This window comes from Strix aluco, chromosome W (genome assembly GCF_031877795.1).
Source record: "Strix aluco isolate bStrAlu1 chromosome W, bStrAlu1.hap1, whole genome shotgun sequence".
In the NCBI taxonomy this organism is placed as follows: domain Eukaryota; kingdom Metazoa; phylum Chordata; class Aves; order Strigiformes; family Strigidae; genus Strix; species Strix aluco.
The window spans coordinates 43,683,175-43,706,880 of NC_133970.1; positions in this window are offsets into that span (position 1 = coordinate 43,683,175).

Genomic DNA, 23,706 nt, shown 5'->3' on the forward strand with positions numbered 1-23,706 from the left:
AATGGGATGAAATTTAACAAGTCCCAGTGCTGGATCCTGCACCTGGGACAGAGTAACCCCAGGCACAAGTATAAAATGGGAGAGGAGTGGCTGGAGAGTAGCCCTGCAGAAAGGGATCTGGGGGTACTGGCTGACAGCAGGCTCAATAGGAGTCAGCAGCGTGCCTGGCAGCCAAGAGGGCAAACCGCATCCCAGGGTGCATCAGACACAGCATAACCAGCCGGTCAAAAGAGGGGATGATCCCGCTGTATTCAGTGTGGATGCAGCCTCACCTTGAGTACTGTGTGCGGTTCTGGGCCTCACAATTTAAGAAGGATGTGAAGGTCCTTGAATGTGTCCAGAGGAGGGCAACAAAGCTGGTGAAAGGGCTGGAAGGCATGTCCTGTGAGGAGCGGCTGAGGACTCTGGGTTTGTCTGGTTTGGAGGAAAGGAGGCTGAGGGGCAACCTCATTGCTCTCTACAGCTTCCTGAGGAGGGGACATGGAGAGGGAGGTGCTGAGCTCTTCTCCCTGGTATCCAGTGACAAGACGCGTGGGAACGGCTCAAAGCTGTGTCAGGGAAGGTTCAGACTTGACATTAGGAAGCATTTCTTTACCGGGAGGGTGGTCAAAAACTGGAACAGGCTTCCTAGAGAGGTGGTCAATGCCCGATGCCTGTCAGTGTTTAAGAGGAATTTGGACAATGCCCTTAATAACATGCTTTAACATATGGTCAGACCTGAAGTGGTCAGGCAGTCAGACTAGATGATCATTGTAGGTCTCTTCCAACTGAAATATAATATTCTATTCTATTCTATTCTATTCTATTCTGTTCTGTTCTGTTCTGTTCTGTTCTGTTCTGTTCTAAATAGCTTCAAAGGGAGGTGGAGTAGGGAGAATTTTATGCTTTTGTGCCTCTTGATGCCATCTGAGGAAAAGGTATTTCTCTACATGAGACTGTGTTCCAGAAAAATGGTCATACCTGTTTACAGGAACAAATAATGACAGCGAATATCAACTCTAGTTGGCAATCTAATATCTCTTCTGTTATTCAAAGAGTTATTTAACTTCCAGGATTTGTGAAAATACAGCTCCAACATGAAAATATAGTTTCAAACTATCAAGGTCCAAGGGGTGTTGCAGCAAATAAAGGATATACAATAGCAACATCTATGCTCAGCTGAGTTCAGGCTATAGACTAGCATTCTGCCCTTGGAGATACAATGAATATAAGAACAAAAAATGGACTTAATTAATTACTCAGTTATTGACCTTGACTTTTTACCAAGCTTTCAGACATTTTTTTTCTATTTCTAGGGTTTACATAAACTGCATCTAGAATACTGTAATTCTTGCCTCCTCTCCAAGCAAAGCCTTTGCTAGGCACAGAGGGTTGTTGCAAAGTACAGGAGCTGCTCCGTGTATCACCTATTCATCAGAGAGAGCTCTGACTGCTTGGTTCAGCTCTGCAAGGATGAACCTCTTGGTTCTTGGTTCAGCTCTGCAAGGCAGTCACAACTGTGTCAACAAGTCTTTGCAGAGCACATTTTTCCATGCAGATTTTTTTTATCCCACTGAATAAGTAATTCAAGGCTCCAGGGCAGTCTGAGACACACTGATTATTATTAACGTGTTCTAGCCACCCCTTTCTAGACTTTCTGAACTAGAAGCTGGAGATTATATCAGTGTTGTGGCAAGGCAAGAGACCACACAAAAAGTAAAGAAGGCAGGTGCAGTTGGGGAAGGAAATTCAACCTTGCGTACCAGGTCAGAGTAAAAACATGTGTGTACCAATGGGAAGCAAGGGGATGCATTGATACTGAGTTGTACTGATGAAAAGGGGTTATTTTCACCTGTCTAGGAGATGGTTTTCTCCCTTTTCACATCCAAACACTTGCTGAGAAAATACAAACAATTCATAAATGGAGAAGAGACTTGATTTGGAATATTTGCAAATTCAGCTCTTGCAAAGCTTTCTCTCCTTTGTATCTTTGTTGTGCCATTTTATCTGCCCTGCTTCTTCTGTTTTCTGTGTCCACAGGGTCAGGTAGAGATACCTGAGCTAATTTTAATGACCTGGGAATACCACTGAAAGCAGCTCAGTGTCAGAAGCCAAGCACACCAAACTGACTCCCTTGTTTTGCTAAGAGAAAAAAGCCTGCCCTTTACCTCCAAATAAGTCTTGATAACATAAAGCCTGAGGGACATGATCTGTCTCTGCAGGTTTCCCAGATCAGGCTCTGCTTGGTCTCTCACTTCCTCAACCACGTCCACTCTCAGCCTCACATGCTCGCACCTTCTGTTTCTGTCTCTTTGGGGACATGCATGACAGTAGGGCTAAGAATACTTTTGGCCGAGAGCTTCAAAGTTACCGCAGGAGACAGATGCATCACTCTCATTGAAGTTCACAGGAGCTGTGTGTCTAAATTCTCCATGCTGCTTGGAGAGTTTCTTTGTAGTGGTTGATCTACCAATACCACTGGAGTACTGCAATCCAAACAGTATGTGTGATCAATATCAAACTGATGATCTGCTGATATTATCCTGGATGCTTGTTTGACTCCTACTTTGGACTGCCCTGTGTAGCCTGGAGTGGCCTGGCTTTGTGCTGTTCTCTGCCCTTTCCGTCCCCTGTCTCACCTGAGCTGCCCTCCCTGCCTGCCTGCTTGCCAACTTCCCCTCTGGAGGAAGATCCTTCCTTTGCCCAGCAAAGCCCTAGTGCAAAACTGCTATGCAAGAGGAGAACTGTAGGCTCAGAGTATCCTGGGAATGAAAAAGTTTTTTAGAGGTAATCCCACGTCATTGAGATCAAGGGAGAATATCACACCTCCTTGTGCTGCAGTCCCTGTTGCAGTGTAGAGTCCCTAAATGATCTTGGTCTCATGGGGGAAAAGGGACATGGACAGACTCCTGCCTTCATTGCAGGACACTGTGCAGACTGCCTTGCTCCTCCCAGAGGTTGTCGTGTTTTGATGCTTTTTTTTGTATAAGTAAGAGCTTGGCATGGTATTGTCTATCACTAGTCTGTATATAATTAAACTGCTTTCAGTTTTCTAACTGCTTTACCTGTTGTGGCACTGCAATTCTACACACACCCCCACACCCACTTGCTATGCTGCTCAGTGCTTGGTGTGTTTCCAACCCTCTTCTGGGTCATACCAACCTGGGGAGGTAAAGACTACTAATGGTCAGGAAACAGCGTGTTGAGGCGTTCCATTGACAAGTCTGGCTCCTGCTCTCCTTTGAAGTGGTTATAACAGTCCATCACCTCCTGACAGCTTGATACATCTGTACCCGGGATGCGGAATGCGGTTGAAGAAAAACAATAACAGAATTGCACATCCATCAAGCTCTTGTGTACCTGGTGAGAACACCACAACACCCCATTGTCCAAGCTAGGCCAGAGTGATAAGTACCTGACAAAAGTCAATTATCTTGGACCCTATAAATTTCATCCCCAAGTGAGACCCTTTGAGCTCTCCTGGACCACAGCGGGCCTGTGACCAGCATCTCCCCTGAGCTGGGACACCTCTCAGGTATTAAACCTTAAGGTGTCATCTGCTGTAAGAGCTGACAGGAAGCCAGGGCGAAGTTGACCCTCTCGAGTCTCAATTATTGCCCACTGAGGAATGCCGATGCATTGTGAGTATTTACTCTAAGCTCAAGAAGAGGGAAATTTTAACTTTGAGCTAGCTTCTCTTTCACCCACTCTCTCTCTCTGCTTGCTAATGTGTTTGGGCATACATAGTTATTTTTACTAGTGTGGGTACATACTTATTTTACTGGATCCAAGTATTTTTGCATTTGTGTTATTTTGTGTTTGTGAATATGCATGCATGTATATATTGATTTAAGGTACCATAGAGTAAGTTAGAGTGAATCTTGTCATCTTTGAATCTGTAGTTAAGTCGCTATTTTAATTATAACATATTTTACTGAATTATTTTATAAATCTTTAAATTGGTTAATGATTAAGTGCTGCTAGTCATTAATAAATCTTGATTTGCTGCTAAAGCCATTACCGTGTTAATACTTTCATCCATGACACCTGTGTATTAGTCATACAGTCATTATATCTAAAAAAGCTGGAAGACGTGTTTGTTAGCATCACAGATATTTTATGGTTTTCAAAGACTCCATTTTATTGAGAATAATAGAAGTGGAATTAGGACACAAGTGTCTCTGGTCTTGGTTTTATGCATGGATTTAGTGAACACTGTGTGCTGCTTTGTATAAAACCCCTTGTACTGTGGTACTAACAAGAGTAATACTAGTAGGAGAATTTAAAGGGAACAAATCCTAATTTTTCCATTAATATGTGGTACCTGGTCTGGCATTTCTCTTCTTTCAAGTCATCATCCTGACTTAAGTTTCTTCCAGGTTTATTTTAAAACACACAAAAATATCTTCTAAGCATTTTATGAAGACTGGAGAGAGAAATATCTACATTTCTTTAAATGTTTTTTTTCCAGTAAAATCTGCTGTTTGGAACTAAAGGACGACCTTTATAATCTGCAGTGCTGGAAACCTGAAAATCAAACCAACTTTGATTTTGCATTTTCCCTCCCGTTTGGACAATGCAAAATCTCCTCCTCTCCTGTCCAACAACAACAATAAAAAACCCAAAACAATCCCCAAACAGAGAGTATGATGTTATGAGAAAAAGATTTTCCTTTGAACCTCCTTTCTAAATATATCAGTCTCTCCTACCATTGTGATGATTTTATTAATGTTTTTTTCTGCATTTTTGCTGTTTGTTTTTCACTTAATCTCAAAGCTGCTTAGATTGGCAGCTGTTTGAATTGTCTTATATGGTAGAGATGTGGGAAAGAGTTCTGTAAGAAGGCAACTGGAAATGCTGCATGGTTGTGGAAGCCTTCTAGGTTTTGTTGAAGATGTGCTACTGCCAGCCTCCAGAATGACTCTCCTCAAAGGAATCACGGCTGTATCAACAAGGCACTTATCTGTGCCTGGGGCCTCAAATGCTGCAGATATTGTCAAATACATTTGCTTTCTAATAAACTTTTCCTTTGGTTTTATGTATGCAAAAGAGCTGCAACAGAAAATGTCATGGGTTGATTTAGTTAATGCTGTATTATACATTGATACAAATGGTTATTTGGCTGCAGAAAGGAAAGGTTAGTTGGATGTCCCAGGGATGGGACAGACTGAAGGTGACTTGGTCATGTTGCAGATGGGATAGTAATGTGTGACTATTCTGTAACTTTAAGACACCAAATTTTTTAGCCTTTGAGTGTCTATAACTGCTATCCAATTGAGCTGGTTGCCCCTCTTCTGCAGGCATGAAGGGAAGATGCATGTCTGTGGCAGGTGCATCCGCCCAGTGAAAACAGAGCTTCCTGGCTGCTGAAACGTGGCAGCTTCTGGCTGTCTTTGTTTTCAAGGTCTCGCGATAGTTGAGACCTTTGACCAATGGGAGCTGCTATTGACTACAGGTCAGATTCGGTCTGGGTATAAATGGAGTCCCCTGGGGGAGCCATTTTGAGCTCGTCCCCTGGAGCTGCACGCTGCAGTCAGAGGACTCTCCCCTTGGGTTCGGGACGCCGCCCAGGGAAACTCCTCGAGGTGCCTTGGGTCGGGACGCTGCCCTGAGCAGGTCCTCGAGGTTGAGAGCCCTCACTTTCCAGGTGAGTGATAGAGTGTTTTGGGTTGTTGTTAAACCCTAGGTGGTGAAGATTTGTTTACGTTTGGGGTTGCCGTTAAACCCCTGGGGTGTGAGGCTTTGTTTTACGTTTTGGGTTCCTGTTAAACCCCAGGAAGTGAAGTTTGCGTTTGGGGTTGCCGTTAAACCCCTGGGGAGTGGGGCTTTGTAAAGTATTTCGGGTTATTGTTAAACCCCAGAAAGTTATTCTGTTCTCCTCTTGCGGACATTCGGATCTGTAATCTACGGAGAGCTGACTGGTGGTTTTATTAAAAAATAAATTTATTTATTTTTTTAAATTGGTGGTGGGTCACTCATTTGGAAGCCTCCATAACAATTGGCGTAGTCGGCAGGATGTCAATAGAGGAGTTGTTACAGAAATATAGTCGTGCCCCTTCCCCTTTAGAGATACAGTGGGCAAAAGAGAGGTGGTTTGACTTGGTAGAAGTTGTGAGAAAGTTGGAACAGAGCTGGGGAAGTTGGTGGATAAGCGGAAATGAAGGAAAAATGCGCGCCATATTAGGTGCCTGCTTGATTCAGGCGCAGGATTATTTTGCAGCAGTGGAGAGAGATGCCCTGGAGGAGCAGTTGGAAATTGATAGTTTAAAGTCGGAGTTATTACGAGAAAGAGAGAGAAGATGGTTATTAGAAAAAAAAATTGAGATCATGCTGGCACGAGCAAAAAGGCCCCCTAGTGTTGCTCAGATTCGAAAGTTAATTACCAGTGTAGATCTTGAGGAGTGGGATGGAGATATTTGGGGAGAGTCTGATGAAAGTGGCTCAGAGGAAATAAAGGAGTTGGAGGAAAGACATGTGCGACCTCTCATTAAAACAGAAAGGCATACAGGTCCACAAGGTGGGAACCCCCGAACCACCGTTCGCACAACCCCCTGGACGGGACTGGAGCTTGGTGAGCTTCAGGTTAAATATTCGCGTAAGCCAGGTGAAACTGAAACTGAGTATTTGTGGAGAGTTTCTTTGACGGGGTGGGATGGATCGAATTCTGTTGATTGATGACGAGACGGGAGGTTTCTGGGGTCCCGGAGTGTTTTTAAGTGATGGACCAGCGGGTAACCAGTCGATAACATCTCGAGTGGCTTACTGGGCTGGGGGTGTGGACCCTAAGGAGAGGGGGGAGCCTGTTACCATTAGAGTAAAGAGACTGTCGGAGCTGTTGGAGGGAGTACAAAAAGCAGCTTGTATTCAGGCGATGTATGAGAGGGGGCGGTGTGGAATCCCGCTTGCGGCGCCGGTGGATCCCAGCCACCTTAAACCTCTCATTAGAGGGCTCCCGGATGCCTTAAAGATACATGTCCAGTCCCTCAGAGAAAGGGTGCAAAGAGCTATTGAATGCAACCAGCGAAATTCCTCCAATGCTCATGTACATGCGTTAACATGGGCAGAAGTGTTACATGATTTGGTTGCTTATGGACGAGAGATGGGCTGGACTGATTTGAGTGGGGACAGGGGTGAAAATCGGAGGGTTCGACAAGTTAGTCGAACGGCTTCCCCCGCTGAACAGCCTGCTGGTAGAGAGTTTGAATCACCCCGAGATAAGCCAGGTCAATTTTATGAGTCAGGAAGGAATGATCTTTGGCAGAAGGCGCTGTGTTGCACGGGCAATCTACTGATAATATCTTAAAGTTGGTGGAATTGCTGGAGGGGAGAACTCGAGAATAAAGGGAAACACAGGTAACTGTACTCTCTCAGGAAGGGAAAATTAACCCTTTTGTGGCATCGAGGGGGGAATTGAGAGAGTCAAAAAACTAGTAGCTGCAGTTTGGGGATCGGGCCGCCCACTCCGCATGGTGAATTCCTGCCAATGGTCAGCTGACAAGGAACCTTATATACATATCCCTGTGGGTCCTAAACGGATAAGTTTGGAGTTTTTAATTGACACAGGGGCTCAAGTTAGTGTTTTAAATAGACAACAAGCCACTGAGTTAGGACTTAAACCATCGAGGAAATTTATAAATATAGTAGGTGTGACGGGGGCAATAGAAAAATGTCCCCTAGTGAGAACGCAATTTTGGTTACCAGGGGAAAAAAGGATGACAGCATTGGAAGTGGCTTTAAGTCCTTATAAAGGAAATATACTGGGGTTTGATGTTTTGGCAGGTAAACAGTGGTGTTTGCCAGATGGCAGAGTGTGGAGTTTTGGAGGTAGGGGTACAGGAACTGTTCATGTAAAAACTTTGCAGGTTGCCCCTTTATTACCACAATCTAAAGTGACCTGTGTTTCACAATATCCATTGCCAACTGCTGCTAAACAAGGTATTTTAGAAATGATTAATGATCTTGAAAAAAGAGGAATTATAAGTCGAACACATTCCTCTTATAACTCTCCAGTTTGGCCAGTCCGTAAGCCAGATGGGCATTGGCGGTTAACAATTGATTATCGGAGATTGAACAGCAATACTCCACCTTTAACAGCTGCTGTCCCAAATATATCATCAGTAGTAGCAGCAATACAGGCAGCTGCTCATTTATGGATGGCTGCTTTAGATGTTAAAGATATGATTTTTATGATTCCTTTGAGAGATGAAGATAAGCCTCAGTTTGCTTTTACCTGGGAGGGGATTCAATATACTTTCAATCGACTCCCACAAGGGTATAAACATTCTCCCACTATTGCTCATAATGCTTTGGCCAAGCTTCTCGACATGGTGGAGGTGCCGTCAGGTGTTCATATATATCAGTATATAGATGATATATTGGTGGGTGGAAATACTAAAGAACAGGTAGGACAAGTGGCTGAGATCATTTGGGACCTGTTAACTAAAAACGGGTTAGATATTCCACCCTCTAAGTGCCAAGGTCCCGGACAAGAAATTAAATTTTTAGGAGCTTGGTGGGTGGCTGGAGCAATTGCAGTACCTGATGATACTTTATCAGTTATTGAGAAAGGACAGATACCACGTAATAAGGTAGAACTGCAGCAATTGCTGGGTACGTTGGGTTATTGGAGGAAGCATATACCAGGGTTTTCAGTAATTGCCCGCCCTTTATATGATTTGCTTCGGAAAAATAGAGAATGGGATTGGACGTTACAGCATACAGAGGCCCTGAATGTTTTAAAGGATGAACTTAAAACTTATCAGAAGTTGGGGCCCTTACATCCACAGGACCCGTTGAGAGTGGAGTGGGGATTTGCAGAACATGCCTCTTATTGTGGTGTGTTCCAGAAGGGACCACAAGGACCGGCTAGACCTTTGTTATTTTCTTCCACTTCATTTAAAGAGACTGAACAGCAGTATACAGAGTGGGAAAAGGGACTTCTCTCACTTGTTAGGGCAGTTAAGGAGACGGAGAGGTTACGTACTATGCAGGACATTGTAGTACAAGGCCCTTTTCTTCTTTTAAATTCAGTTCTTAAGGGGTCATCTCCCCCTGAAGGGATAGCTCAGAAGGCTACGGTACATAAGTGGTATGCTTATTTGGAGGGAGTTAGTCAGTTATTGCAGTTAAGAGAGGGCCCAGTTAAAATCTCTAAGCTTCAGCAACCTATAAATTTAGATTTGGCTTTGTTAAGTCAACCCTATAAACCTTCTCCAATTAAGGAGGCACCTGAATTGACTGTAGATTCAGATACACAGGGAGTTTGGTTTACTGATGCATCTGCCTGTCAGGTGGAATCGAAGTGGCAATATAAAGCAGTGGCTTTAGAAATTGGTACTGGTAAGACAATCATAGAGGAGGGAGAAGGTAGTGCGCAGGTGGGAGAGTTGCGTGCCCTTTTGCTAGCAGTAGAAAATGGTGCCACTGTGGTTTATACTGATTCCTATGCAACGTATAAGGGTGCTACAGAGTGGATATGCCAGTGGGAATCTAATCAGTAGCAGGTGGGTCATACAGAGGTGTGGAGAGCTGGGGATTGGCAACGATTGTTGGAAATAAGTAGATTGCGACCCCTGAAGGTGGGGTGGGTAAAAGGCCATGCAAGAGATGGAACCCCTGCTGCAAAATGGAATCAACAAGTAGATCATTTGGCCCGAATTAGGGTAGTTAATAGTGATAAAGGAGATTGGGATCGGTTGGTTGAGTGGCTACATATTAAGCGAGGTCACTCAGGGAAAATAGATCTTTATTATGAGTGTCGGTCCCGAGGATGGCCTGTGTCAATGAAGATGTGTGAAGCAATTCTTACAGCTTGTCCACAATGTCAAGTGAGGCTTAAGATTAACCATCCAAATCAAGCACCAGCCCAACATATTAAAGAAGGTAAGGCACTTTGGAGCACCTGGCAAGTTGATTATGTTGGTCCTTTAAAGCCATCTCATGGAAGAAGGTACATCTTGGTGGGAGTAGAGGTGGTATCGGGACTAACTATGGCTACAGCTGTTAATGTAGCTACTGGAGACCAAAAAATCCGAGTTTTAAGAGGATGGTTTGGCATTTTGCCCATTCCTGAATGTATTCAGAGTGATAATGGGTCACATTTTACAGCTGCAGTGGTGCAAGACTGGGCACGAGGGGAAGGTATCGAGTGGGTGTTTCATACACCATATTACCCTCAAGCTAATGGCATGGTTGAGCAAATTAATGGCTTAATTAAGAAACATGCTAATGTTTCACGGCCTAATTGGGACACGAGATTGTCACAAGCGGTTTTTGTTGTTAATAACCGCTGGGGACATTATGGGAATCCAAAAATACGAGCATTTTGTCCCATGGGATTATTAGGTGGTGACAATCATAAGGGCCAGTGTCCCCTGAAAATATATGCAGGCCAGCCTGTCATGGTGAAATTGCCCTCAGTTGGCATCGTGCCTATGACTCTGGTAAAATCTAGGGGTTTATATGCCTGGGAGGCTTTAGATAAAGGTGGGAAAACCCACCGAATTAGTGTCCGATGGATAATCCCTGATTTTTAACTTGATGCCCGGGTTTTGATCCGAGGCCTAGTTTTGTTCTTTTTTATTAGGACCTTGGAGGAATGGATGATTTCGACACCCTGCCTGGCCATGGGGATCCATATGGACAATCAAGACTCGGATGACAACAGGGTGGTGAATGAGTCTTGTGAAATTGACAGCCCTCAGAAGAATATGATTGGACTTGGTGTTGTTATATTGGGCATTGATTGATGTTTGAATTTTTTTTTTTTTTTGTTAGAATGGTTAATCAGCCTTTTCAATTTTGACTGTATAATTACCTAGGGATGACAACCCATAATGAGCATGGAGACTCACCGGACCGCACTCCCTTTTAACCTTGGAGGCAAGAGGTGACTGCGCCACCACTTCAAAGAAACCAGCCGAATCATGACTGTAGTCACGGGGTGGATTGTGGCAGGTGCATCCGCCCAAGGAAAGCAGAGCTTCCTGGCTGCTGAAACGTGGCAGCTTCTGGCTGTCTTTGTTTTCAAGGTCTCGCGGTAGTTGAGACCTTTGACCAATGGGAACTGCTATTGACTACAGGTCAGATTCGGTCTGGGTATAAACGGAGTCCCCTGGGGGAGCCATTTTGAGCTCGTCCCCTGGAGCTGCACGCTGCAGTCAGAGGACTCTCCCCTTGGGTTCGGGACGCCGCCCAGGGAAACTCCTCGAGGTGCCTTGGGTCGGGACGCTGCCCTGAGCAGGTCCTCGAGGTTGAGAGCCCTCACTTTCCAGGTGAGTGATAGAGTGTTTTGGGTTGTTGTTAAACCCTAGGTGGTGAAGATTTGTTTACGTTTGGGGTTGCCGTTAAACCCCTGGGGTGTGAGGCTTTGTTTTACGTTTTGGGTTCCCATTAAACCCCAGGAAGTGAAGTTTGCATTTGGGGTTGCCGTTAAACCCCTGGGGAGTGGGGCTTTGTAAAGTATTTCGGGTTATTGTTAAACCCCAGAAAGTTATTCTGTTCTCCTCTTGCGGACATTCGGATCTGTAATCTACGGAGAGCTGACTGGTGGTTTTATTAAAAAATAAATTTATTTATTTTTTTTAAATTGGTGGTGGGTCACTCATTTGGAAGCCTCCGTAACAATGTTTAGCGAAGTTTGAAGTATTGTCTGTCATGGAAGTGAAAGTATAGTGGCTGGAATTAAACCTATTTATTTGTTTTGTAGCTGATTTACTGGAAAGTTGCTATATATGGTTATTCTGGGAAGTGTCCCTATTGTGTACTGTCAGAGACCAGCCCATTTTGAGATTGGAATGCCCTGAGAAATCTGATCTACATTTGAAGTTGGCCCTGCTTGGAGCAGAGGGATGAACTAGGTGACCTCCAGAGGTCCCTTCCAGTCTGAATTATTCTATGATTCTGTGGAATGTGCCCTAATCTGTTCAGGGGTGTTATCCTGTAAAGCCTCCATCTGGCCATGTGAGAACATCAGCCTCTCCCATGCTAAATCTGGCAAGTGAAGAGAGAAAAGTTACAATATGTCTGCAAACCATGTGGCCATACCACATCTTCTAGGTAAATCTAGAAGGGTTAAAACGGTAAAAAGGAATATTTCTGCTCTGAGAACAAAACCATCAAGAAATGTTGTGAGCTGGCTTTGCTGGGAAAGCAGCACATGGTGGGGCTTCATTATTTTGTACGTGACCAAAGATCACATGAAAGGTCATCACTCTAACTCTATAAGTGGTAGTGGATTCAAAGCATTGTTTTTTCAGCTGCAGCGATAGAGAAAGTGTACATGATGGTGGCTTGGAATAGGAATGGAGAATCCAGCATTTATATTTGTCACATAAAATGACAGAAAAATAATGACTGTAGCAAAACCTCTCCTCCCCGAAGCTGAAAAGCTGTAAACTCAAAGCTCAAAGTAAAAACAATGGCTGTAAAAATCTCTTTCCCCTTATATGGTATTTACTGATTTATGGTGAGGTATAGGGTTGTTAACTGCTGTTTAATAGATTTAACACAGATGCATAACCATGGAAAATGTCATGTCCTGAACCTTCTTTTTGCTCATCAGATTTTCTGGGGAGAAAATAAAATGTCCCACAATAGTAGACAAGAAGGGAGCATCTGCCTAAATTAGGCAGGTTCTCAGTCCCATTAATTCCTTTTCTTCTCAGTTGAATGCTTGGTATGTTGTAGCAGACTCTTATCAACAAAATGGTCCAGACTGAAGAGCACTCCCCAAGGAACTAGTTAAATATAACACTCAAAGGGAAGCTTTAAAAAACTAATCGTAATTGTCTGTTTGTTTTCTTTAAATTGTTAATCAACATCATCTGTTGTTACTAGTGGGCAATTAATAAAGACAGTCTAAATTCCCAATAGAATAATACATGTGACATCCAATAAAGCTAGTGCAATTGATGTGCAAGTGCAAAAACAAATCAAAAGCTTTTCAGTCTGTGTGACCGTTGCTATGGAGCAGAAGGGACAGGGAAGGCACAGGTGACAGTAAGAAAAGGAGGAATTCCTTTCACCATTATTACAATTGTCTTCATTTTTATGATAACATGATAATTATTTTTCGTTGGTTAACAGGACTTGCAAAACTAAGAGGGTTAGATCTCTTTGGAATACTCTGTTCCCTGTATGTGTCCACACTAAATATTTTTGTGTGTGTGTGTTACTGAGGTAGTTACTTCAAATTTAAATTGTCATTTATTCATATTGTAGAATAGGTCACACTCCAAGCTCTGAGAAAACTTTATCTAAGACAAGATAATGGTGGACATGTGATGAAGAGGGGAAACGTTATTCAAGTGATGGAAATGAGACCAGGATGATTTATGTGAGAAAGGAGTTTGGGAGGAGGATTGAAAGGAGATTGATAATTAGGGTATGGGTGATATTGTCAAGTGTTGGAAGTGGTGTAAGAGTGATGGGGGGAAGTGAAGGACATTCTCTTTGGTTCATTTTAATTTTCCCAGTACTTAAAGTTTAAAAAAAACCAAAGCTTTCTTACTAAAAGAAAAAAACACCAACAACAATTTTCAGTGATGATCATGGAGTTGATGCTGAACTTGATTGGGTCCATTATTAGCAGTCTTTATATGATGGTATTTCCTCAGCCCTGGCTTAGGAATTGGGTTAGTGCAAGCTCTCGGAGATCCACTCTTTGGCTCAGTAGTAGTGCAAGGAATTGTTTCCTTTTTGTGCAGTATGAAAGTCTCCTGGGACAAGATGGCTTTTTTCAGAGCCTATTAGCAGAGTTCCAGGAAGGACAAAAATTACACAATGAAGGGGCAAGTGAGATGTTCTCATCTACAAAACAGGCTGGAGATTGTCCAGCACAAAGCCAGCGGAGAGAGAAACTGGAGACAGCACTTACGTGAGACATAAAAAAGAGAAGAAAATCAGAACCCCAGGTGAGATCTGGATGTTGTGAGATAGTTGCATTTAAGGTAATGAATTAATTCAGTAAGAGATGAATCTCCTTGCATTCTAGCCGGTCCTCAGAGATTAGTGGGGCTAGGGGCAGCTAGATTTATCTCTTAATAGGTATGCCAATTATGGCTGTGACTATAGGGCTGACACCAGATGCATGAACACCCATATGCTGTAGGTCCGGTGGCATTAAAGAGAAGCAGTCAGGTTCACGAATGGTACGGTTTATTCTTATGCAACATCTACAGACTCTTTGAGATTGCCTACGATAAATGCACAAACTGCAGGTTGGCTATATAGCACTACACACAAAAACCGATTGCAATCACACACACTTAATTCCTGGGTAATCACTCGGCGTAGCCGAGGGCCCAAATCTTACCAAAAGGCGTCCCTTCTCGGGGGGGAGGGGGGCAACGAGGAGCACAAACCCGTCAATCTGTCCCTCCAATTTGGTATTGGATTATTGTCCCTCCAAGTTAGATACAAACTCGGGGTAGTATTTATCTAAGTGTGTATGTGTGAGTGGGTGGGACTGTGGCCAAGCCATTGTTTCTTGAGTAACGACACAGCACATTCCTTGGTGTGAGGGGTGCGCTGGTTTTGTGGGAAAAGCGGAAGAATGAGAGATAAGGTCCGCAGAGTTCTGCAAAACACTCCTTGAGAGAAGGGGAAGAGCAGGAGATAAATCTGCATAGTCGTGTCAAATGTTCCTTCAGAAAAGTGGAAGAACGGGACCGCGCGGCCTCTGCCTCGCTTCGCATTCCTCCTTGGTGCCACGGCAACACAAATCACTGGATCTCCATCCCGTCCTGTGTTTGTTCTGGGCACCACGTGTTAAGGAAATGTGTGTTTTGCAGTTTTTTCGCTGTTTTGCTTTTCCCGCACTTCCAACAGAGAGGATCTGTGGAAACTCAGTAAAATACGCTGGTTTATAGTTTCTTTTCAGTGGCTCTGTTTTATTCTCACTCTACTGTAGTGTCATACAGTCAAGGTAACTGAGTAACAGTTGTGCAAAGGAGAGTATTCAAGAGCTACATGCAGATACAGAGAGTTTTGTGATACCATGTTGAATGTACTGCTTTCTAGCACTCCTCTATGCATATATATACATTATAAGCTGGCAGACAGCACATGCTAAAAATATACTGTACCTGATGTATATATTTCTATGATTTATCTGTGAGCTTTTCTGTACTGTACAACACTTTGAGACATTTTCATAAATTATGGCACTCAAACCCATACGTGATAGTACTTCAGTATTTGCTCTCCTGTATCATCACCTTGAGAATCCAGGGGATATAATACTTCCTTTGGAGGAGAAATATCTATCTATCTATAGGTGCATCTGCAGCAGACTTCGTAGCACTTGAAGGGAATGTGTTAAAAAAAATATCTGTCTGTTCAGACTTACACTTAAATATTTGGTTTTACACTATATTTAGGACTGACTGGCTGTCAACCAAGAACCTATCACAAATCTAAAACACTAGGTAGAAAGACCATGTGACTGGGAGTTTTAAAAAAGAATCCTTTTTTTATGCCAAACATTTCTTTTGTCAGTACATCAATTGACGTGCTATTAAAGTGCATGGGAAATGGTGTTACTGCAATTTCTTCAGAAAATGTCTACCAGGCTTTCTTAGTCACATTAAGGCGCAGTTTTGTTAATGGAATATTTGATATTTGCACCAAGACAAAACACGTTGTTTGTTACTGTGAAATGTCCTAGTGCTCATCAGTATTTTGCAAACAGAGCCTGATACCAGAACAAAGGCAAGATGATGGAGTGCTTCCCCAAGCTGTGATGGACCTACAATAGTTACTCCTGAGAAGATTTTCAGTGCATCTCTGGCTGACTTGCTTTGCTGCTTTGTCTCATTGACATGGGGGTAGAAATAAACCACAGGTACATCACTGTGCCAGTAATATTACAGACAGCAAGGTCTAGGCAATAGGAACTAAGGAGATAAATATCAGCATTATTTAAAAGCCTCCCCCCAAATGTGTAGTCAGTTAGTCTTAAATGAAATGAGTGGCTTAACCTTCCTAAATAGATGGTGTGGATCTAGTGTTTTTTACAACAGATGGTGCTTCTCTGAGTGAGATTACTATCCCCAAAATGCTCCTGACCTTTACACCACCATCATGGCCTCTTACCTGGGAGCCCGCTTCCCCATGCATTTACTCTGTCTTCCAAGGTACTTTGCCTCTCTCTGTGCTACTCTGTGCTGTGCTCATATTGATGTGTGCTCACCTTCTTCATAGAGTGGGAGAGCTTAACTAATCAATGCTTCTGAAGATCTTGGAGGTGGAAAAAGTTACGGAAATAGGAAGTCTTATGATCACTTCAGATCCACACTACTCACATAGCAAAGACAGAAGGGAACAATATGCCTTAAGCTGCACTTTGGCAGATGATGGTTCTTCTCTAGCATATATCTAACTGCTCTTTTTCTCATGTATGCACAATGTAGAAGTTAGACATCATAGAATCATAGAATCACAGAATGGTTTGGGTTGGAAGGGACCTTAAAGATCACCTAGTTCCAACCCCCTTGCCATGGGCAGGGACACCTTCCACTAGACCAGGTTGCTCAAAGCCCCGTCCAACCTGGCCTTGAACCCTTCCAGGGAGGGGCCATGTGGGGATTCGGATGGATTTCCTGCGAGGAAATGGGCATGTGAGCAATCCTGCATATGAGCAAGGCTGGTAAAGCCTCAGCGTCGGCAAGGATGTGACAAAATGACCCTGGAAGAATGAGGAAGAACCCAGGAAGTTAAACAACTTCAGGGTGTGGGTCTGGGTGGAGAAGGAGTTTGTACAATGTCGATGTGGCAGTTCTCATCCAATCAGAAGAGAGCTTAAGGAGCATGTGCAAAGCTAACTGTCCAATCAGAAAGAATTGTACCATGTGATTGTATCATGTGATTTTCACCTGCATTATAAAAGGCTTGCTTCACCATAATAAAATGGGCATTGCTTAATCAATCTGGTTGTCTGCATGTCCATTTCTCCTGCAGGGCCAGCCACAACTTCTCTGGGCAACCTGTTCCAGTGTCTCACCACCCTCACAGTAAAGAAATTCTTCCTTATATCTAATCTAAATATCCCCTCTTTCATTTTAAAACTGTTATCCCTTGTCCTATCACTACACCCCCTGAGACAGACTCCCTTCCCATCTTTCCTGTAGCCCCCTTTAAGTACTGGAAGGCCGCTCTAAGGTCTCCCCAGAGCCTTCTCATCTCCAGGCTGAAACACCCCAACTCTCCCAGTCTGTCTTCATAGGGGAGGTGCTCCAGCCCCTGATCATCTTCATGGCCTCCTCTGGACCCGCTTGAGCAGGTCCATGTCTTTCTTATGCTGGGGGCCCCAGAGCTGGACACAGCACTGCAGGTGGGGTCTCATAAGAGCGGAGCAGAGGGGGAGAATCCCCTCCCTCGACCTGCTGGCCACACCTCTCGACGCAGCCTAGGACACAGTTGGCTTTCTGGGCTGCAAGTGCACATTGCTGGCTCATAGTCAGTTTTCCATCTACTAATACCCCCAAGTCCTTCTCTGCAGGGCTGCTCTCCATCCACTCATCGCCCAGCCTGTATTTGTGCTTGGGATTGTCCCAACCCATGTGCAGGACCTTGCACTTGGCCTGTGGAATTCTGTCACAACTTTTCAAATATGATGGATTAAGGGGAACCTTTTTAGAAGAGTAACTGCAGGAAACTAAGAATGTTAGTTTGGGACCAATAATCCCACTTAATCATCTGGATGCCTTCAGCACCTTTTTTGTTTTACAAAAGTCTTTTCCAGGTGTTAAGGGCCAGGCTCTGGTTTTAAATGCTTGGCAAAGGCAAGGGAGTTTAGGCACAGAGGAAGATTTCCCCTGGAAGATTTGGGCCAAGAAAAAGCATTCTCCTGCTGCAGTGTTTAGCCCAGATGATGCTATTCTTCATCACCCTTACAGTGCTGGAGCAGGCACACAGGACTGTCAGGAAGCACTCCCTCACCTTCCTAAACTGCAGGTGAACCTACACAGGAATGATCTTGATACACCACCACCTTTCTTCCAGGGGCCCATCCTGTTCCTGCAGCCATCTCTGTGTAGAAGGCAGCAGCTGGTTAATAGTGCAGAGGAACAGTACACGATTGTTTAGGACAGGAAGTTGCAAATTCCACTTGCAAGAATGTAATTGCTTTTGAGCTGGAACACGGCCAGGATGGTTGATTCCAGCTGGTAGGAACAGCTGCAGCTGCAAAGGCAGCCAAAACCAGGCCTGCTGCACAGAGGGGAAGGAGAGAGATGGATGCCTCATCCTCCCTGTTCCCCTGCGTGGCCCTCAGGGAAACCTGCAGAGGAGCTGGCCAGAGACTGCAGCCAGCCCCAGCCCAGGACTTCTGGCGTTCAGAGGACTCTCCAGAATTTTGCCTGGACTCCAGCTACCCCATGCTGATCGCCTGCTTGCATCCACCTTCCTGTTCCCTTTTGTTCAGCTTCTTCAGCCCAGTGTCACTCCACTCTTATCCCTTTGCCTACCTCTTTTTACAGAAGCTTTCTCCCTTTCATCGACTAAACCTTCTGGCCAATCCCCGTCTCCAATGCCAAAGAACTACTGTTTTGTTTATGTTGTGCTGTCCAAGGGCTTGTGTGTTTCCCACCACTAGTTCTCTGTTTGGACCATAAACTCCTGTGGCGCCAGTCTGCTGTTCTCTTGGTGCAGCACCTTTAGCACAAAACCTCATTCTCTGTTGGTTCTTAAGGCAAAATGAAGGCTATAAGTAACAACAAACTGCATTGTAATAGTGTCTTGGGAATCCAACTGTAAATGGAACATTGTGGCTTAAACACACACCAAAACCTAACTCTGTGGTCAAAGGGTTTTGCTGCCTTTGATACTAAAAGTCCCCTAGAATAATAACTGACCACATAAATCCAACATACAGATTAAACACAACTGTTTAAACAGCTATTTTTTTGAACTTTAAAAACCTTAACAGAAAAAAGCATGTGACTGAAGCAGGTATCATGCCACTCTGACACAACAGTGGCTTGATTTTTGGCTGGGCTGTAAAATCACAGGCTTTGCACTCTCTAAAGTTTCCCAGGTTTTCTCAAGCTGCACTTAGATTTTTTAGGGTTGGTTTTGCAAGTAAAGAGGTGTGTGTGACTTCTGAAAGTGTTAGACAGCTTGGCAGGTCTGCCAAGCTTTCTAACACTGTCTGCCATGTGCAAGCATGAAAAATAAAAATGTTTTTCCCTTAGAAAAATCTCCTGTATTGCCCAGAGGTTCCTGGTGCTCAAGACTGCTTTGCACCACCTTGCTGTATGCCAGAGAAGGCTATGGTCACAGGATTACTTCTCCTTCCCCATAGTGCCAAGTCTTGAATTAGCTCATGTAGCTTGTGTAAGGATAGGTCCCTTACCCTTTGGCTATCTTGGAGTATCATGTTGAGGAGCTGGATACTTGATACGGCTTCCTAGTACTCAGTTTTTTTTAATTCACCATAGTCTCGATGAAAAACACTTTGATCTTACCCAGCTACCTTAGCCTGGTTTAAATTAAAGGAGAGTGAAGAGTGCCAGGAAAGTATTTACAGCATCCAGTGTAGGCAACAGTTACAAATGTTTATAAAAGAGGTAGGTGAAGAAATGAAAGAAAGAGAACACTTAATCTAATCACAGCAAGCTCATATCTAACAGGATGTTTTGGGTTTCAGCTGACTTGTCATTGCCTCAGAACCCTTGTCATGGATTTTGCTGCAGCTCAGGGAGCACTCTTCAGGGCCAGTCCTGTCCTGAGTGAATGGATCAGCTCTGTAGCAGCTCTCTCTTGAAGACTTCCTCTCACTATCACTCTTCCCCTCATCTCCAGGCAGAGCCAGCTTTATGCTATGTCCTCCATGGGTTTGACACTGCTGAGATGGGAGTTGTGGCCTTAGTGCTTTCTTTGGGTGGTAGAGCTGGCAGCATGTATGTTTCTATGGCTCACAGTTTCCACCCACCATGCATTTCCTGCCAACTTGTATAGTAATAAATGTACTTGCTCTAAACCCGTAAACAGGATTGGTGATGATGATGTCTAGCTCATGACTGAGACTTGGCACAGGGTATCACGACCTGGACTGGAAACCCAGAGAGTCGCAACGGTTCTGTGATACCCTCGGGTTAAATTAAGGTGAAACAACACCAAACAATCGGTTAAAATGTTTTACTTGCAGTAGAAAACAATTTAAACTTGGAAAAGGATAATAAGCAATGTGGTCTCTTAGAAATCTGTAAGAAAGGAGAGGAGAGGAGAGGAGAGGAGAGGAGAGGAGAGGAGAGGAGAGGAGAGGAGAGGAGAGGAGAGGAGAGGAGAGGAGAGGAGAGGAGAGGAGAGGAGAGGAGAGGAGAGGAGAGGAGAGGAAAGGAACGGAAAGGAAAGGAAAGGAAAGGAAAGGAAAGGAAAGGAAAGGAAAGGAAAGGAAAGGAAAGGAAAGGAAAGGAAAGAAAGGAAAGGAAAAGGAAAGGAAAGGAAAGGAAAGGAAAGGAAAGGAAAGGAAAGGAAAGGAAAGGAAAGGAAAGGAAAGGAAAGGAAAGGAAAGGAAAGGAAAGGAAAGGAAAGGAGAGGAAAGGAGAGGAGAGGAGAGGAGAGGAGAGGAGAGGAGAGGAAAGGAAAGGAAAGGAAAGGAAAGGAAAGGAAAGGAAAGGAAAGGAAAGGAAAGGAAAGGAAAGGAAAGGAAAGGAAAGGAAAGGAAAGGAAAGGAAAGGAAAGGAAAGGAAAGGAAAGGAAAGGAAAGGAAAGGAAAGGAAAGGAAAGGAAAGGAAAGGAAAGGAAAGGAAAGGAAAGGAAAGGAAAGGAAAGGAAGTCAAAGAAATCCGGATCACCACCCCTGGATCCAGTGTTCTCTCAGGTCCGGTAATCTTGGGTGGTGGGTGCACCACACAGCAAAGTTTCTGTTGCCTTTTAAGTTCATCTTATCAGCTGATTATCATACTAGACGAGGAGGGGAAGGTATTTCACAAACTCATTTCCATGAGAGGCGAGGAAAAAGGTGGAGCAGGGGTTCCAGTTGAGTCGGTGGTTGTTGCCCAGCTTTGTTTTTTCCTCTGTTCCCAGAGATCTTATCAGTCATCTCAGAAATGATCACCTCTATCAGTTCCTGTTACCACTTCAATGGCGAAGGTGCAAAGTCATTAGCAAGGCAAGCATGGTGTCTGGCTTGCACAATAGAGCCACAAAGGCTTAGTGGTACTTGTGCTTGAGGAGAAACACCTGGTTTCACTCAGTCCATGTCTGCCCCTCTGAGGTTTATCTAAGGAGATTGTCAGTGCAACTGCAAGGGAGTGGGGGGTGCATCCTTCGATACACTCCTGCTTCCTTGGGTGACATTCCTTACACTAATCCAAAGGCCACAGCTTGTCCTTGAGGTTTTCTGTGTCGATGAATGTTTGAGGCATTTCTTCCTTCAGTTCCTTACACAGGGATAATCAACCACATGGGAGAAACAAAGGTTGTGAGACACTTATCCACACCAAATCAAACCCTCAAAAGATGCTCTAGCATTCACTTTTACTCAGATTAGAAATCAAGCTTTTGTCTGTCAAACAAGGTATTTCAAGAATGATAGGCTCCCTTTGAAGATAATTTTCAATTAATTTATGTATGGACATCTGAAAGTACAAGGCTGAGTAACATACAGAGACAATACTATAGAAAAAGTTGTGTTGTATGGGTTGAGAGCTGATATAATTAGAAAGCTTTCCTTTTGTACTTGCGTGTCACCAAGGGATTCTGTGACAATCTTGCACATGGCGGGACAGAGCACTTCATGCTCTTGGAGAATGCTCATGCAGGCATGCTGGCAATACTCACTGCAACCTCCCTGGAGTAAGGCATTGGATCATCCATCCTGTCTGGCAACATCAGACATCTGCAGTGAATATTATGAAAATCATCAAAAAGAGTATTTATGAGATTTCTTGATCTACTGTCCTGATCCATGGTTAAATTGAATAGTTTTCCTGTTAGTTGAACATGCCCAGTAAATATGAAAAAATGTAAGAAATCAAGATAAATAAACAGCTTGGTTGGCTCATTGCTTTAATGTATATTCTGGGACATACTATAGTTTTTCCAGTTTTTGAGTATGTAGTTGGTGAAAATGTCCACTGATACTTCTTTGCCCAGATCTCATTCCCATATTCTTTGCTACATGTCCTGATGCCTCACTCAGGAGCTGGGACTGCCCTTACACAGTGGAAAGATAAGACACCTTTTCCAAGTGCAAGACTTTAACACTTGTCCTCTACAGTGAGCTATGAACATAAAATCTCTCTCAGTTGAAGTAAGAGTTTGTTCTATAGCTGGTGGCATTGGCTAACTTCAGAGGTTTGTAGAGGTTTATAGAAATGACCTGATAACACACTGTGATCCATTAGGTATGTATGACAGCACAATTTTTGGGCGAATCCAAAGTAACCACTTCCATGAATGGAGCCTAATTTTTAGACTAAGAATAGAGAACCTTTTTTAAATGTAGACATTCTACTGTTCAGAGGAACATGAAACTACAGACACTCCAGAGGAAATTCACTATAGTGTTGAATTTACAAAGAGGAAGTCTAACTAGTGCTTCTCCAAAGGTTTGGTTACCAACCTTTCTGCAGCTCCACACACAGTTGAGAGTGCAGCAGAGAGCTTGCAGTCCACGGCCACCTCCTGTCCCTCACTGATTGCATGACACAGGCAAAAGGCATTGGTGGGAGCATGGAGGTAATTCAGATTACTCTTTCCTTAGCTTTGAACAGTCGGTCAGTAATTATGAAATTGAATCACTACCATTTGCATGCAAATAAAAATATAGTAGTAGAAATTAATAACGGTAAACCATTTTGTTTAAGTTCATTCCACATCTATACCGGGTCTGGCTGAGCCAGAATTGGTTTTCCCCTGTAGCAGCCCTCATGGTGCTGTGTTTGATGTTGGGAGCTGGCAGGGTGTTGATAGCACACTGGTGTTGTGGCTACTGCTGAGTAGTGCTTACACAGCACCAAGGCTCTTTCTGACATTTTCCCCCCCCCCTACAGTGGGACGGGGTGGTCAAGATCTTGGGAGGGGACACAACCAGGACAGCTGACCCGAACTGACCGAAGGGATATTCCATACCATATGACGTCTGCTCAGTATAAAGCTGGGAGAAAGGAGGAAGGGGGTGGGGTCACCCTTGGTCCTCCGAGGCAACCGCTACGCGTATTGGAGCCCTGCTTCCTGAGAAGGCCCGACATCGCCTGTTCATGGGAAGTAGAGAATAAATCTGTTTTCTTTTTTTTTGCTTCCACGCGTGGACCTTTGCTTCGCTTTGCTTATATTAAAACTGCTGTTGTTTTACCCACAAGGGTTGTTTTGTTTTCCTATCTTATTTTCTTTCCCCTCTTTGCCCTGTTGAGAAAAAAGGGGAAGGGGGGGGAAGTGATAGAGCGACTTGGTGGGTACCTGGCATTTAGCCAAGGTCAAACCACCACAGTGGGCTAACAACAACCTTATGAAGTTCAGCAAGGAAAAGTGTAAGGTCTTGCACCTGGGAAATCATACTCCAGGAGTTCAGCACAGGCTGGGATCTACCTGGCTGGGGAGCAGCTCTGTGGAAAGGGACCTGGGGGTCCTGGTGGACAACAAGCTCAACATGAGTGAACAGTGTGCTGCAGCAGCAAAGAAAGCCAATGGGATGCTGGGTTGCATCAACAAGTGTGGGAGAAACGGACACACAGACGATCACGCTGTGATTATGCAATGCCAATTTTATTATGGTGGAGC